Raw genomic sequence first — 17464 nt, 5'->3', positions numbered from 1 at the left:
CTAGCTAGCTTTTATATTTGTTATTTGATAATAATAATCACCGGGAACAATTTAAACTCTCCTGCTCTCCGAAGCAACAGTGTAACACCGCACCTACTTTCCAACTCCGAGCTGAATTTTTTTACTGAGAATTTCATTGGAAGTAACTATTTCATAGCCCGAAGCAGGAGGAACCCCGGACCTTGTTATCCAAAGTCACATAACCTAACCACTGAATGAACGAGTCAGTTGATGGTCAGTTTGTTCATGGGTACCGTTACGTCATTGTAAAATAAACATGGCGGATAATAATGGCAGGAAAAAAATCGTTGTTCGTGGGAAAATAGCTGTTCTATCTGTCATGATGTCGAAGGCAAACGATTGGTTTAACCTTCTGACTAAACATGGGAACACTAGACAGTGATAAATAATGTAAGAAGATAACAAATACCATTAACATAACAACTAGAGATGTGACAACCCAGTGGATATGAACTCTACCTTCGATTCGGAGGGCCTGGGTTCGAATCCGGTCCGGGGCATGCACCTCCAGCTTTTCATATATACGTGCTTTTTTTTAGGAAATTAAATATCACGCGTCTCAAACGTTGAAAGAAAAGCATCGCGAGGAAACCTGTATACCTACGTAAGTATGTGAAGTCTGCCAATCCGCATTGGGCCAAGTCCGTTGACTTTAGTCATAACTGAAAATCCACATGGAAAGCAAAAGAATGTCTGAGAAACAAAAAATGTTATGTTACGCCTTGAATGAATAGATCACAAAACGATAAGTAGCTTGGCATTTCCTTCAAAGTGATCATTAGGAAGAAAATATTAAAATTTTTATTTTATGTTTTTTAAGTCGGTTATATTTTTTTTAAGTATTAACAAACGCAAAACGCAAACCGATTTTGACGAATTATATTAATAAATGCAAATGTACCTAACTCTGTTTGTTACCTTTTCGCGGCTAAGCCACTGAGCCGATTTTGATGAACTTTGTTGATAGGTACATACGAAAATTCTTCGAAAAACCAACTCCATGCAGTGGAAATTACATTTAAATATAACAGTTGTGTAAGTACCCAGTAACCTTCCTACTTACCTAGACGGCAACAAAAACACAAAGCGTCTTGTTTGCATTACAGCCAACCAAAGTATATTTGAACAAGTGCTTTTAGGAGGTGACTTTTTTCCTTCCAAGTATCAAGCTGACCTATATGTATGTTATTGGACATGAAGTAAAATAAACCGTATTAAAACATATTGTACTTATAGGTCTTAGGTAGGTAGTTACTTACTTTCTCTCTTTCTTTTATGGTTGTTAATCCTCTCTAATTAAAACGCATCTCATTGGTATCAAGAACTGCCTTGCATATAAAAAACTCAATCTTTATATTGCTAAGGTTCCTATAATATTTATGCTCTCAAAACAAAGTTATTTCAAGGTTTTATTAGTTTCGCGCACCTAGAAAGTAAAAGTAGTTATAATTCATTATAACTGATATTGCAATACTCGCAGAAGTATCAGACTTAGAAGCGCCATTGACTATTATAATTAATCGATTCTAATAGTAAAAGATAATAAATAACTATTTAGTGATTGCGCCATTTTTTTTATTTTGCATACTGGTCACTATTATAGCTGCAACATAACAAACCCGTTCGGAAAACATGAACCATGTGCATTCAGTTCGCGCGGTTGTATCACCAGCGCCAATCAGAGGCCAGTATTGCGCGAGGGCTCTGCGTAAGCGCGCGTATTGTTCAAACGTTCGAAATTCGAATTTAAAATCGGATTCGGTTTTCTTTTTTTTTATTAACAGTGCAGTTTTTTTATATTTCTTGAAACAAGTTATGTGTTTAGTGTGGATTAACCCTATGTAGTGAAGGTTAGTGTTTTTCAACGTAATATGGTAATTACTAAATTACATAAAGCAAAATAAGTACACATACCAACAAAATACTTTAAGGCCAAGCAATTGCGAAATGGTCCTTCGGGACCCAATTTTGTTGATTATATGTGGGTATTTATCAAATGTTGGGAAATTGATAAGTAAACGTTAATCATATGACAAATTAACTTTTTTAATTATTTTCTGTAAATATATAGCTTTTAAGAAATCGTGGATTAGAAATACCTATCTAGGTATATCTATCTATACTTATAATAAAACTGTAACAGGTCAAATTCTGTACATTGATACAAATTCAAGATACTTTGAAATTTTTTTTGGAGGGCATTATATTTTATTCGATACTAAACCCAAAAATTTTGTTTTTCGATTTTTTGTCTGTCTGTCCGTGATTTTCTTGGCCATAATACGGAGATGGATAAAGGATACTTTTTTTTGCGAAAATAGAATAAGAAAGGGGTGAAATAGGGGTTGAAATTTTTATGGAAATTTCTTCATTTCTAGAGTTACGGACAGTTTTAAAAATTTTTGTTCTTAAATCATAAAAAAATACGAAATATAATGTGATTCAAAAATTTTTAAAATTCAACCCTTAAAGTGGTAAAATGGGCTTGAAAGTTTACATTGTTTTCCACGCGGGGACGAAGTCGCGGGCGTCCGCTAGACCTAGACTAACATCAATATTTTTTATTACTTTACAAATCGATGACTTAGGCAGGTTTAGAAGTGTATGCATTGAATGACATCATGAAGTGCATCATACTTATCATAACCACATGCTTAAATATTCCATATCATTTTACATTACCTATCTATTTTTATATAAATGCTTGCCATGGTCAAAATCTCTATTCACACTTATATCTCTAGATTATGGAGCGATGTGCTAAAAATATAAACGGACGTACATTTAAATGGAATTCGGTTATTGCATTTTTGGACTTAGACTACTTTTAGTATGATCACAGAATACTTTTCTAATATGAGCTATGCACCAGTGAATTCCGGTAAAATAACAACACCCATCACAGAGGCAGTCAAATAGCCTCAATAGCTCAGCGGTAAGAGCAGTTAGACTCATCACCGAGGGGTGGTGGTTCGATCCCCACCCGTTGGTCTATTGTCGTACCCACTCCTAGCACAGTCTTTCCCGACTAGTTGGGGAATGGGAAAAGATATGGCAAATATTCTTTTTTAAAAAAAAATTGTCTTTACTGTACCACCAGCCAGACCTGGATCAATTAAGAAAACCTCAATCGGCCCAGCCGGGGATTGAACCCAGGGCCTCCACTGCGCATACCACTGCGCCACGGAAGCTCTCAGATACACGTAGATCTGTTTACGTTAGTGCAACAGGTGGTAAGCTGTAACTGTTCAGTAAATAATCATCAGTTTAATATCAAAGATGACATAACAGAAGTTTTACCTTACGGGACCGACCGCGGCTGAGTCACGAACAACTTCATCTATCACAAGATCAGAGTAAACGATTGTAGATAGTTTTACCTCGTTTTTTTTTTATTTATTTTTTTATTCTTTACAAGTTAGCCCTTGACTACAATCTCACCTGATGGTAAGTGATGATGCAGTCTAAGATGGTAGCGGGCTAACTTGTTAGGAGGAGGATGAAAATCCACACCCCTTTCGGTTTCTGCGAGTATGCTGCCTTTGTGATACCCTAACAAGGGCGGCAAATGATAAGTATTTTCAAGTAGGTATTGGTTTGAATTAAATTAATTTTAATTTTTTAGATTTAGTAAATTTATGTCTAAGCCCGACAAAAAATTAAACTGCCTTTAAACAAAAACGAGAAAATTCACAAGCAATAAGCGAATTGTTTCATCGATTTTTTACGCCTTTTTTCACACAAAAGGCAAAATATGTTTTTAATATTATTCATCAATAGAAATCCAAGTTTCTAATAAATCTTAGAAACCTGACTGGAGGCTTCATCCTTGCATGTCAATATAACTTTAATCGCTGTAAATTTTAATTATCTTTATTAAGAGAAATCTGATCTACACGTAAATTATTATTGATATTGTGAATCCATACGTCGAGTATACGTATGGATACTTGCATCATACTAAAATAATAATATACGCGATGATACCCGCGTGGTTACCGTTTCCGTAGGAATCCGGGGTCTTAATATAGCCTTTACCACTGGGGGATAAAGCCGTGATAGCCCAGTAGAGCCGTGATAGCCCAGTAAAGCCGTGATAGCCCAGTAGAGCCGTGATAGCCCTCTGCCTCCGATTCCGGAGAGTGTGGGTTCGAATTCGGTCCGTGGTGGACTATTGGCCTAACCCCTCTCATTCTGAGAGGAGACTCGAACTCAGCAGTGAGTCGAATATGAGTTAAATGATAATGAATGATGACGACTTAGGAATAATGTAGCATCCCAGCAGTGAAAGAATTTTTTAAATGGGTTTTGTAGTTTCAGAGATTAACAGAGAGGTACTGCGTTCGATTCCCAGGTCGGGTCATTGTAGGATTTTACATTTCCTAAATTGACTAAGATCTGTTCTAATGGTAGGCATCGGTTATGACTGGTTAGCACCCTGCCGGCAAAGACATATCGCCAATCGATTTGGCGTTCCGGTACGATGCCGCATAGAAGCCATTAGAGGTATGGGAAAATAAACTTGTATCTCTTTCAAGTAACCGCGCTTACATCTTTGGGTTAATTTACACGAACAGCAACTGTTACCGACAACTGCAGTCAACGGCAGTCGACTGCAGTGGACTGTCGTTGACTGCCGTCGACCAGTTGCCGTTGGCAACGTGCTGCTAGTGTAAATGAACCCTTAGATGTATCGACTCTTATTTTATTTTGGTCACTTGTAGAAAAACAATACTTTCCAAGTATGTGATGAGCAAGGTTTCCGTTGATTAAATTAGCAGTTTAAACCCTTATTCAATGCACAAAAAATACCCCCACCATAAATGATAAAAAATCATCCTCACTTTCCAATGATAAAAAATCTTAAAAAAATATTTTTTTAAGATTTTATTTTATGACTTTCTTCACTTTTTAAACTCGTGCTAAATTACAGCTCTTTCTAGTAGTCATATCTGCACTAGTAAACAGACAGATGGACATACTTAATGGACATGGCGATGGGTTTCTTGTGGAGTACGGAATCCTAAAAAAAAAACATACCTACATACAGCCGAACGTAGAACTTCCTTTTTTTGGAAGTCGGTTAAAAAAGAACATCATTGTACATTCGCTAGGTATTTACGTATAGTTAAATCGATTAAGCAACAAAATTATTGTTGCGAATTATTATGTAAGTATTACTTATTATATGTGAGAACCTACAAGCATGCTCATTGTCTATACTGTGCTGCACGCGAACAACTTGACCTGAGAATTGGACGCGATTGAGTAAAACCACGTAAAACTAAAAGGAGGGTAATGTTTGGCGCGCAGGAAATTGAGGGCGCGGAAACTGTGTTGAATTTTTTAAAACACCGTAGGTATGTGTTATTTATTTGTATATCATGGTTAACTAGTGTCATTAGCTCTAAGATTTCGTCACACAGCGACGAGACGGCGACTCGGCATAACCGTGGTGCAGTGTGAAATTGTAATTCTTACTTTTTATTTAACGGCCCTGACTTTTATCGTTAAACTTTTTAAAAATCAATATAAATTATCACTGCTCCTATCGAGCATCTATGAGAAGAAATGAGCGCACACGAACTATAAATGAGTTTTATGAGCCGTGGATTCCGATTTTACATTGGATTTTCCATTTTTTTTTATTTCCAATTGACGAAGTGTGGTCCGCATATTGCTACACCAATGCCATATTTGGCAGACTGTTGCTCCAATCTCCAATCTCCTCTCATAGAATCTCTAATAGTCCATCACTCTGACCAAATGCAAATTGGTAGACCTCACACACGTAGAGAAAGAAAATTCTCACAGCGCTAAACCACGCTAAACCGTCCCTTCCATTGCGTGGGGAAACCTTATGTGACTAAAGGACGATATAATATTATCTAACTATTAAAAGAAAGATAAAAAGTCAAATATAGTTTCCTCAGTTACGATGCCACATCAAGATTGCACATAACTCATCTAGGCACACCATTTTATTAGATACCTTTGGGGCAAACGCAATCTCATAGCTCTTAATGGAGTGCCATTGTTGTATAGATGATTCACGATGTTGATTATAATTTTTAATTATGACTCGACAGCTCACTCCAGCATATTGATTGCGAGACAGTAAGACAACATTTACCTCGTTGAGTGCACCATTTTTTATTTTGAGTAATGCTTCGTGATAGCCCAGTGGATATGACCTCTGCCTCCGATTCCGGAGGGTGTGGGTCCGGGGTATGCCTATAGTATACCTCCAACTTTTCAGTTGTGTGCATTTTAAGAAATTAAATATCACTTGTCTCAAACGGTGAAGGAAAAACATCGTGAGGAAACCTGCATACCTTTCTGAATTCTTTATGTATGTGAAATCTGACAATACGCATTGGGCCAGCGAGGTGGACTATTGGCCTAACCCCTCTCATTCTGAGAGGAGGCTCGAGCTCAGCAGTGAGCCGTATATGGGTTGATAATGATGATGATGATGAATGGTTCGAAGCTTTAATATCTCCTCGGTTTGAGAGTCGGGCCACAGAGCGCTTTAGGAAATTGTGGATGTGATCCTTATCTGTTGGACTATAAATTGTCGTACCCACTTCTAAAACAATCGTTACGACTATTGGAAAGATATCTGTCATATTAGAAAGCAACAGCGCTGACAGCCTTTCGTGGATATCATACAGTAGTTGGTTGACATTTTTCAGTTGATTTGATGAAATTTTAATAGGTTGTTAATAAAGACCAAATAAGTAAATAGGCCAGCAGGCAGTGGCATGCACAAGGTTTTTAATTAGGGTAAGCATTGTACGTAAAGATCATACAAAGTGGAGGTCATTCTCCAATACGGTTGTAAGGGTCGGCAGTGTATGTTTGCATGTATAAAGTGCACGCCACTACCAGCAGGTGGACTGACAACATCAAGAGAGTAGCAGAGAGCCTCTGAATGCTCAGGCTGCTGCTCTGGCTCAGGATCGTGGTGTATGGAAGTCGCTATAAGAGGTCTACGTCCTGCAGTGGACGTCCATCGGTTGATATGATGAGGATGATGATTAACCTTAAAATTTACTTACATTATAAAAGCAACATGGGAATTGAAACTTGGACAATTGGACATACACCAGAATTATTGAGATACTAGCGGACGCCCGCGACTTCGTCCACCTTAGACCTCTTTAATCATGCCCTTACAGTAGTATCGCTGTAAAATGGAGTAACTTCTCCCGTTTTCCCAACACTTCCCTTCACTAATCTGCTCCTATTGATCGTAGCATGTTGAAAAGTATACTATAACCTGCACAAGAGTATGAAGAATAATTGTAGGTACTCAGTTTCGTTAAAATCCGTCGAGTAGTTTTTGTTTCTATAACGAACATACATACAGACAGACAAAAATTTTACTGATTGCATTTTTGGCATCAGTATGGTTCACTAATCACCCGCTGATAGTTATTTTGGAAATATATTTCATGTACAGAATTGACCTGCAGATTTATTAGAATTATAGATTACATTGGTCTTGATTGCTTATGTTACGATTTATTGTTATGTTATCGTTGATCATTTACACAGTTCTCTTTAAGATAATGGCTGGTGTTAACATCAATATTAACTGAGGAAGTATTAGTAGGAAGCATTTAATGAAGAAGAAAACTTTGATTGTTTAACATTGAAAACGCTAAAGCTTTTATAACAATGATTTTTCGATTTTTATTTTCACCATTATGTTAAGTGACTATTAGTACAGATTGAAAGGAATACCCTACAAGTTCAAGTTATTCATACTTCACCTTCTATTACTCCTGCAAGTTACTCATACTTCACCTTCTATTACTCCTGCAAGTTATTCATACTTCACCTTCTATTACTCCTGCAAGTTATTCATACTTCACCTTCTATTTCTGAAACAGTATCAGCACAAAAACATATGTACCTACTCGTAGAAGCTATTAGATTAGTACGCTAAATCGTCTTATTGTGTGCTCTATAATTATAATTCTAAATAAATAAATCTATAATTATAATCTATAATTTACACCTCAAAGTATTTACTTAGTTAAAATTCTATATAGATTAGCCTTACTTTAGCCACAGTAAATAAATACAAATGTGCTTAAGCAGTCGGCTTTTAGCAACGCATATCTAAACAACGACTGGAACATAAAAGTGAGAGCTTTTTAAGTAGGAGTGTGACCTCGAGTACTGCATAGATAGTTATAGTGGAGATTTAGTACATAAATATTCGAACATATCTCGTACCCAATGTAAGAGTGATCTTTTTAAATCATTTTGATGTTTGATTTAAGTAATTGTACCTATTTACTTGCATTTATTTTTGTCATAAATATTAAATTTACTTAAAATAAATAAATTAAAGTGATTTAGAGTTCCTGTATAATGCAGCGTACGTATAAACCTTTATGGAATACTGGAGGGTTCCAATTATATTAAATACTGTTAGATGTGTTACTGGTGTATGAATGAAAAATGAGGCGCTCACAAGAGGAAATGTATATTCATAACTCAATGTTAGTTGTGGTCAACTACGAACTTATTTAAACAAATAATACCTAAATATCGTCTACAATGTCGAGTTGTGTGTTGAGGAAGTGTAAAAATTATATATACCTACATAAATATGGAATTAAAGACAAAATCAGTGTTGTAGCCTATTACTCGGATCACTTTTTGCGGTGATTTTGTAAGGACGTAACCGATCTATAGTAAAAAATTATAATTTGAGGGTTTTAAGTTTGATTTGTCATTTGATTGCATCGTCACATTTTTTCTACAAACCAATGAGCAAAATTTATTCCTAATAAAAATTTTGAACATTTTCCTCGTTGATTTGAAGATGCCAGGGTGTTGAATAAACATAAAACACCCACAAAATACAATCTCTAATTTAATCTAAAATTCTGCATTCTTATTGAAAACAATATTCATTTTACTGCAACGTAGGTACTCGTACGAGCATGTATCAGCAGTCATATCCGAAGGCTTACCTCTTAGAGGTCAGAAGACGGATTCAATACAAAAGAAAAAAAACAATCTGTGGCCTCTACTTGATTCTGAAGCAGGTTTGCTACCTACCCACATGAGTAACGTATACGTGAGTAAAAAATAATAGGCTCTATAAATATCCATTCACAACTCGCACGTTGTCACAATATGGTTTTGTAATGCAAATTGGACTGACTCAGTCGATTAGAATGCTGCGTTCGACTGGTCACAATTCCTATATGGGAACTTTTATTTAGCCCGTTTTGGTGTAGCTTTTGTTTTACTGTTGTTAGAACTGGTAGAGTATCTACTAAGAGTTAGCTACAATGGGGTTTATGTTTTAGTACCGGCAAACATTCCATTTTTGGACACTCCTCTTCCTTTCCAAAGTCCCAAGTCCATTCTAATCGTCCTTCGTATTCTCAACAATTGAATGAATTTGTCTGATGACAAAATATCTACTAGTAACGTTAATTTGCAATTTAATTGTTTTTATTAAGTTAATTATTACAATAGTCTGTTGAATTAGTCAGTAGTTTCATTCAAGAAAATTCACAACAAAAACGATGTAAATACGGAGTTTACCGTTGTAAGCGAAACCTACGGTAATACGTAAACGAATCTACATATTACTGTGTAGCAAAAAGCAATTTATTTGCATACGTATCTGTATAAATGGAAACTAACCCGTATAAGTGAATGACTTTTTGTGAAACTACACACCCGATTCCGCGTAAAAACAAGTTTTTGTCACAAATTGTAATACACTTGTCTGTACCTATCCAGTAATTTATTGCAATTGCAATACGTACACTCGTTTACCTACTAATGTATTGCAATTAAACAGTCCTCTAGTATCCTTACAGACGTAGTTACTGTCTTTTTAACGGGACACTTAAATATCATATCGATAGTTATCGAGAAAGAATACAATATGGAACTTAAGCTAACTTATCATAATAACCATACATAAGATACATAAGAATCATGCCCACGTGGAATGGTGGCAAGAATACTGGCTGCATTTCCGCGCTGGACAGGCAGGCTGATCCTTTGCGCAAATAAAAATTTTAATAAAAAAAACTCAACCGACTTCCAACTCAAAAAATAACTTTAACTAAAAAGCAAAAAATAACATCCTACCTATGTGCTACCTTCTGATCAGTTTGAAGGCGGTGCCAAGCCAGTGATGTTTTAATTAAATACGTTTAAACTACAAAATTTCTGTGGTTATTCCAGAAACAGCTTTAATTAAAACACGACACTGGCTTGGCACCGCCAGTTATTTTTTGAGTTGGAAGTCGGTTGAATTTTTTTTATTAAAATTTTTATTTTTTTATTTTTAGTGTTAGCATACCCACTGCATGTGTACAGTCACAACCTATCTAAGTGGAAAGTTCTTATCAATACAAATTTATCAAGTTCAAACACAAGGTAGCTACTGTGAACCGTCGAGGAGTTCTCTTCATTGTCCCTCGTCTTCATCATCAGACCCTTAATACAGTCACAATCCATCTAGGTGGAAAGTTCTCATCAATACAAATTTATCAAGTCCAAACACAAGGTAGCTACTGTGAACCGTCGAGGAGTTCTCTTCACTGTCCCTCGTCTTCATCACCAGACCCTTAATACAGTCACAATCCTTCTAGGTGGAAAGTTTTCATCAATACAAATTTATCAAGTCCAAACACAAGGTAGCTACTGTGAACCGTCGAGGAGTTCTCTTCACTGTCCCTCGTCTTCATCACCAGACCCTTAATACAGTCATAACCCATATAGGTGGAAAGTACTCATCAATACAAATTAATCAAGCCCAAACAAAAGGTGACTGCTGTAAATCCTTGACGAGTTCCATCGTCTGTGTTTCGGCTCCATCATCAGACCAACTCCAAACCTTCATAAAGTTGTAGTGGTTTAAAATACCTTATGGAAACACTAATAAACGTACTAGCCGTCTCTACAACTTTCGAAAGTTCCCCTCAATTTCTCCAGGATGCCATCATCAGATCCTGACATCAAAAAAATGGGACCACCCTGGAAGTAAACCCTACAAAACAAAAAAAGAATTTTTAAAATCGGTCCATAATTGACGGAATTATCGCTGGACATACATAAAAAAAAAAAAAAAAAACATACATACAGCCGAACGTAGAACCTCCTCCTTTTTGGAAGTCGGTTAAAAATGAGCCAGCCCTTCTGTCACCAGTCGAGGCAACTAGCCGCGGTGAAATTATTCGGTAAAATTTTTTGGCACTGCGACTCCATGGCCCAAGGGTCTCCACGGCAAAAGGTACAAATATGTAATTCTCTGTCAGAGAGGCATACTTGAGCCACTTACCGGTTTCAGCTTTTTCTGCTGCTGCTGCGGGTCCGTCCCATTTCCCAGGGAACCAGCGTCAATCCATCAGGTCTCTTGCCATCATCCCGACTGATTCCTGACGGCTTGATTAGCGCAAGAATTTATGGTGGCAAGCCCTTTTTATTATATCATTAAGAGAGCCATGCCGAAATAGCCTACCGCCACTCCTTTGGCATGAAAACCAAATGTACTCACCTCTTTTCCACATGGACATTTGTGCTCTAAGCACAATGGTGTACCCAATCAATCACAATGGAGTCCTAAAGCCACGCGAAAACTTTCATTGTCTATCAAATTGCCAAGAATTTTCGATGGCAAGGCATGGAGCCAATACCCAGATTCCTTTTCGGATAATGCTAGGTGCCTGACTCTATCTACAGCACTTGTAAGATTTTGAACTAAATTTTTATGTGTTAGCTGAACCAATGGAGCATCCCAAAGTTTTTGTGTAGTACGTTCCTTTGGGATGTCAGCGTTGGGACATCTGACCTTCCAACTCTCTAGAGCCTCTGTGGCATAGGTTATGCAAACTGAATTGGAATTAAGAATACGAGATCTTAGCTCTTTTATACTATGCACAGAGAAAAGAAAAGCTGGAAGAGCAACACTGGAAATTTTTCGCACGCCGATGCCACCGTATTTGACCGGTAAAGTAGGTTGGTTCCAAGACTGATCATCAAAATGCAATATAATAGAATTTTTTCAAGTGTGATTCTTAAGGTGGCATCCATATCTATCATAATTATTGAGGTACTTATACGAAACTCATATGCAGAAAAACCCCATCTCTCTCGCACTTCTCAGTTTCAGCAATTCAGAAAAAATGTGTCATAAACACATAATAATAACATATATACAGGTCTTTTGAATTTAGCTATTTCTATAAAAGTTATATATAAAATTAAGTCTTTAACTAGATAAAAATTAAGATACATAAGATTCAGCTTCGGAGCACAAATGACATAGTATACCCTGTTTTTTAGCCTCAAAACACTTAACCTTTCCGTCAGTTTCACCATCTAGATAATAACTATAAGTAAGTATGATAATTAATATGACTATAATACCCAATGCTCACAGCGAAACCCGGAAAGACGCCAATGGACGCAGTTAAATAACATCGATTTGATCGATTGTTACGTTGAGTTACGTGTCCACATTCTGCACGTTATCTTTGCTGTTTACCGGCTATTTAAACGATATAATAGCAAATCCAATATTTAAGAGTTTTTTTTACTGACAATTAATGATTGAATAATAAAATATTATTAATAGCATTCAAATTGAATGCTAGATACCTAATGATGATTTCTCCATACAAACGTTCTTCTCCATCGCCCATTTTAAATTTTATTTTTGGAAAAAGGTCGCCTTTTTCCATTTATATGTAGGCACCAAAATAGAACGGCACAGTTTTTGATTTCGCAGTTGTAGGTTTAGTTTATTCGTTAATAGAAAATTAGTAGTTATTAGGTAAAAAAGTTTTTGCATTAAATTACATTAGTTACTCAATGATTTCGATGATGTATCAAGTGGAAGGACTCAAAAGGCAAAAGGAGAGGAAGACCAAAGAAGAGATGGTTGGAGTGTGTGAAAGAGGATATGTATGTAAAGGGAGTAGATGATGAGTTGGCGAGTAATAGAGGTGAATGAAGGAGATTGACATATTTTGCCGCGATTGACATATTTCCCACCTAAGTGGGTTAAGGTACAGGAGATATGATGACTCAATGTTTTTGATCAATGGTCTTTATCTCAGGGTTATACGAACTGTATTCAATAAAACTAATAGTGCCTAGTAACTCGATGTTATCAACAATCAATAGTATAAATCTCAGAGCACTAAAAACTAACTCAAATAGATCACATAAGTTCGTCATAAGTCTCATAACCGTAAACCATAACTTATTCTAACCACGATTAGAACTCAGACACAATTTCAATGAACCCAAAACCGCTCTCTAGGATTCCCCTCACGTTCCAGTCTACCATATTACGAAAGAAAGGAAGTAGTTCTAACTGTAAACAGCGATGTTTTTGTAAAGTGGACTCAATTGTTTTCTTATTTAGGTTGGTTATTCAGGTTAGTAGAAAGTTATACTACAGACAGAGTCTTTTTTTAAATAAACATCATAACTGAGGGTAGCACATATTTTTTTGTATAATTAAGAACCGCCTGTCAAATAGTATCCTTTGCGAATTAGCTGGATGCCCTGTAAAGTAATGTTTTGTTATAATAGGCCCCGTTTATCCAATATCAGGTGTTCTAAAATTTTGCACTTTCTAAGAAACGTCGTATTAATTCAGCGATCTTTCGATTTTCGTAGTAGCAAAGATCTTACATTGCATGTGATCTTCGGCATCATCATCTCTGTTATTTCTAAGTCAAAGAAAGATTTACAAAGCTTATTAGACCGATTACGCTGCTTTAATTAATTTTTAGACATACTTGAATTAATTTATATAGCCACATCGGACATCTGACTTTCTTATAAGAATTTATAACAAAAACAGAGAAACTCAAAACGGTAAATGTTTTTTTTAAATCGATTTAAACTGCAGTGAAAATCGATTACGAAATCTGTTTTGAAATTACAAAACATTCTGCATGTTACGTTATTTTAAAATAACATTACCGATTGGAGTTTTTATGATGATGACTTGTGATTATCGAGAATACATAACACAAGTTTTACTCATAACCATATTTTGACAATTTTATAACGTTTATAATATCTAATCTAAAACTGAAAACGTGATATCCCAGTGGATATGACCTCTGCCTTCGAGTCGGAGGGCGTAGGTTCGAATCAGTTTTGTGCATTTTATGAAACTAAATATCATGTGTCTCAAACGGTGAAGGAAAACCATCGTGAGGAAACCTGCATATCTGAGAATTTTGTTTGGAACTAAGACCTAACCCCTCTCATTCTGAGAGGAGACTCGTGCTCAACTTGTTGTTAATGATAGAAGTTTTAATTCATCGTAGTTTACAAATACCTAAACATATTTGGATGTGACATGTGATTGTGGGGTGTTATTGGAATCCATTGCTTTGAGTGTCACAGGTGATATTATATTATAATGTCCCTCAGTATTTTCATTGGCTTCTTTACTACTTCTTTGTTTCGGGTCTCATAAAATATTTATACACATAACATACACACATATTACATAAGTCATATAGACACTTCGTCGTTATCAACCCATTTTCGGCTCACTGCTGAGCTCGAGTCTCCTTTTAGAAGTCGTGAGATAGCCCGGTGGATATTAAACTCTGCCTCCGGTTCCGGAGGGTGTGGGTTCGAATCCCGTCCGGGGCATGCACCTCCAACTTTTCAGTTGTGTGCATTTTAAGAAATTAAATATCACGTGTTTCAAACGGTGAAGGAAAACATCGTGAGGAAACCTGCATACCAGTGAATTTTCTTAATTCTCTGTGTCTGTGAAGTCTGCCAATCCGCACTGGGCCAGCGTGGTGGACTATTGGCCTAGCCCCTCTCATTCTATATAGACACTATACTAATATTATAAAGAGGAAATATTTGATTGTTTGTTTGCATTGAAGAGGCTCTGAAATTACTGAACCGATTTGAAAAATTCTTTCACTGTTGCGAAGCTACACTATCCCCGAGTGTTTAAGGCTATATTTTATTCTGTATTCCTACAGGAACCACGCTGGTCAAACCGCGCAGCATCGGCTAGTACACATATAAACTTAAACAGGTTTCCCAAATGGGTTATTTTAATGTGGTCATTGGGAAATTCACTCCATAATCAAATTAGTGATATTTATGCCTAAACGTAAAACTGGTTTCAATATGACACATATTATATTATTAGTAAAGTATTTGGTATAAGCACAGTATAGGTAAGTATAACATAATATAATCGAAGAATTTAAGAATTTTTGTTTTAATAGATCAGTGGTTTCTCCTGCACACTCATAAAAGTAATGTTAGTTAAGCAGCTAAACCGTAAGTGGACCATGAATTTCTAGCCTCCGTATCTTTGATCTACTATCATAAATAATAGCAAATCAATCTGAAGCGATGTTATCGCTAGCGAACACAATGTTCGGGCCCGACATTGACCTACTTTTGTTGGCAAAAATTACCGGTAAGTGAATATTAATATTCGGAATATTCTTGAGCAAACCAGCGTAACGATATTACGTGGAGAGGTCATTGTCCCGGTATAAATATGATTTAAAGCCTTAATAGCGTGGAGTAAGAGCGGTTGGACTCATCACCGAGGGTGGATCGCCCCGTTGGTCTATTGTCGTACCCACTCCTAATACAGTCTTTCCCGACTAGTTGAAGGGGAATTGGAATATTTAAAAGATATGGCATTTTTTTAAAGATACGGCAAAATACACCTATTATGATCATTCATGATACACTATCAATAGGTAATGAGAATCAACACATTGACATCATTAAAGTAAATCAGGTTTAACATATGCGATAGTAATAACCTATGATCTAGTGTTTAAGTACTTCCATGTGAAGTGTAAACCATACGATTTACCATATTTGAGAAGTGCTTTGAGAAAAGAAAATCTCTAGTATTTATTTCATCGTTAACTATCATGTATGTTGTGTTTGTCATCTATGCAATATTTTTATAGCTTCTATGTTAATATATAATGTAAAAGCAGCTAGTTACTTTTTCAAATCTAACGGCCAGTTTCTTCATGGCAAGTAACAGTCATAGTAGTAACGTCATAAATCAAAAGTGACGGTCTTAGTCACTGAAAAATACGTCTTATCTATACTTATAATAAATCTGTAGAGAGGTCAATTCTGTACATGAAATATATTTCCAAAATAACTATCAGGCGGTGATTAGTGATCGATACTGATGCCAAAAATGCAATCAGTAAAATTTTTGTCTGTCTGTCTGTCTGTCTGTCTGTCTGTCTGTCTGTCTGTATGTTCTTTATAGAAACGAAAACTACTGGACGGATTTTAACAAAACTTGGTACAATTATTCAACATACTCCTGGGCAGGTTATAGTATACTTTTCATTACGCTGCCATCAATAGGAGCAGAGCAGTGAAGAGAAATGTTGAGAAAACGGGAGAAGTTATTCAATTTTTTAAGCTTCCGTCGCGTGTACAGCCTTAATGGTTAAAGCTACATAGAAATCATGTATGACGGAAATGTTCTCCTTAAAATTATCTATAAAAACACAAGAGCATATATATGTTTATCTTTTATGGTTGACTCACAATAACACGTGTAACTCCCAATAGCTTAGCAGTTCGGAGCTTTCTAATTATATTTGTCTACTCTTATGTTTATAACACTCATCACTCATCCTTAATAAGAAAGTTAACATTATAACCTATTCAATAAAAAAAGAATCATAAAAATCGGTAAAGAAACACCAAAGTTATACAAGAAATATGCTAAGCCATCGCGCGTGAATACTAATTCATGCTATATGGATTATTTTTGTGTAACGGTTACCGCGCTCGACGCGACTCGCGGTGGGAGGAATAAATAAAGAAGTGCAGCCTTAATGAGTAGGGTAGGGGTAGGGTAGGGTAGGGTAAGGGTAGAGTAGGGGTATGGTAGCGGTAGTGTAGGGTAAGGGTAGGGCAGGGGTAGGGTAGGGTAGTGGTAGGGTAGGGGTAGGGTTGGGATAGGGTAGAGGTAGTTTAGGGTAGGGTAGGATAGGGGTAGTTGAAAGTTTACAACGACTTTCACGCGGACGAAGTCGCGGGCGTCCGCTAGTGAATAATAAGTCTTCTTTACTACTTACTACTTTTACTGTTACTTTAGCTTTACATGAAGAAACTGGCTGTAAGCCGCTAAATTTTGCCGAATTTTGGTAGGTACCTTTTGAGATAGATTGAACCTTGGAGAAGGACGTACTAAATTGTGGGACCTTGGAGAAGTACAAAGGCTACCTTTTGTCTTTCTATTCATGTGTTTGTTCACGCTAAATTATCAAAACTTGTAAAGGGAACTCCATACCGCTTAAATACAGGTAGAACTTGTTAAGCCTTGAGTAATATGACTTCATTAAGTTCAGATGTTTTAAAAGATCTTGTCGAATCGAATGAGTTGCTCTTCTTCGTCAAC

General features: G+C 36.4%; 1 protein-coding gene across 1 annotated transcript in view; it reads left to right on the top strand.

The window, feature by feature from the left end:
• The first annotated feature begins 1701 nt into the window (after positions 1–1701).
• The window catches only part of LOC112045567 (uncharacterized), a 28692-nt gene continuing 12929 nt past the window's right edge, over positions 1702–17464 (top strand). Inside the window, exon 1 of the mRNA XM_024081803.2 lies at positions 1702–1871. The gene's annotated coding sequence lies outside the window, so the exon portion shown is untranslated. The remainder of the gene's footprint in view (positions 1872–17464) is intronic.

The sequence above is a fragment of the Bicyclus anynana genome, chromosome 2, assembly GCF_947172395.1.
Source record: "Bicyclus anynana chromosome 2, ilBicAnyn1.1, whole genome shotgun sequence".
Classification (NCBI taxonomy): domain Eukaryota; kingdom Metazoa; phylum Arthropoda; class Insecta; order Lepidoptera; family Nymphalidae; genus Bicyclus; species Bicyclus anynana.
The sequence above is the reverse complement of the archived record's forward strand: the minus strand, read 5'-3'. Positions and strand labels throughout refer to the sequence as shown.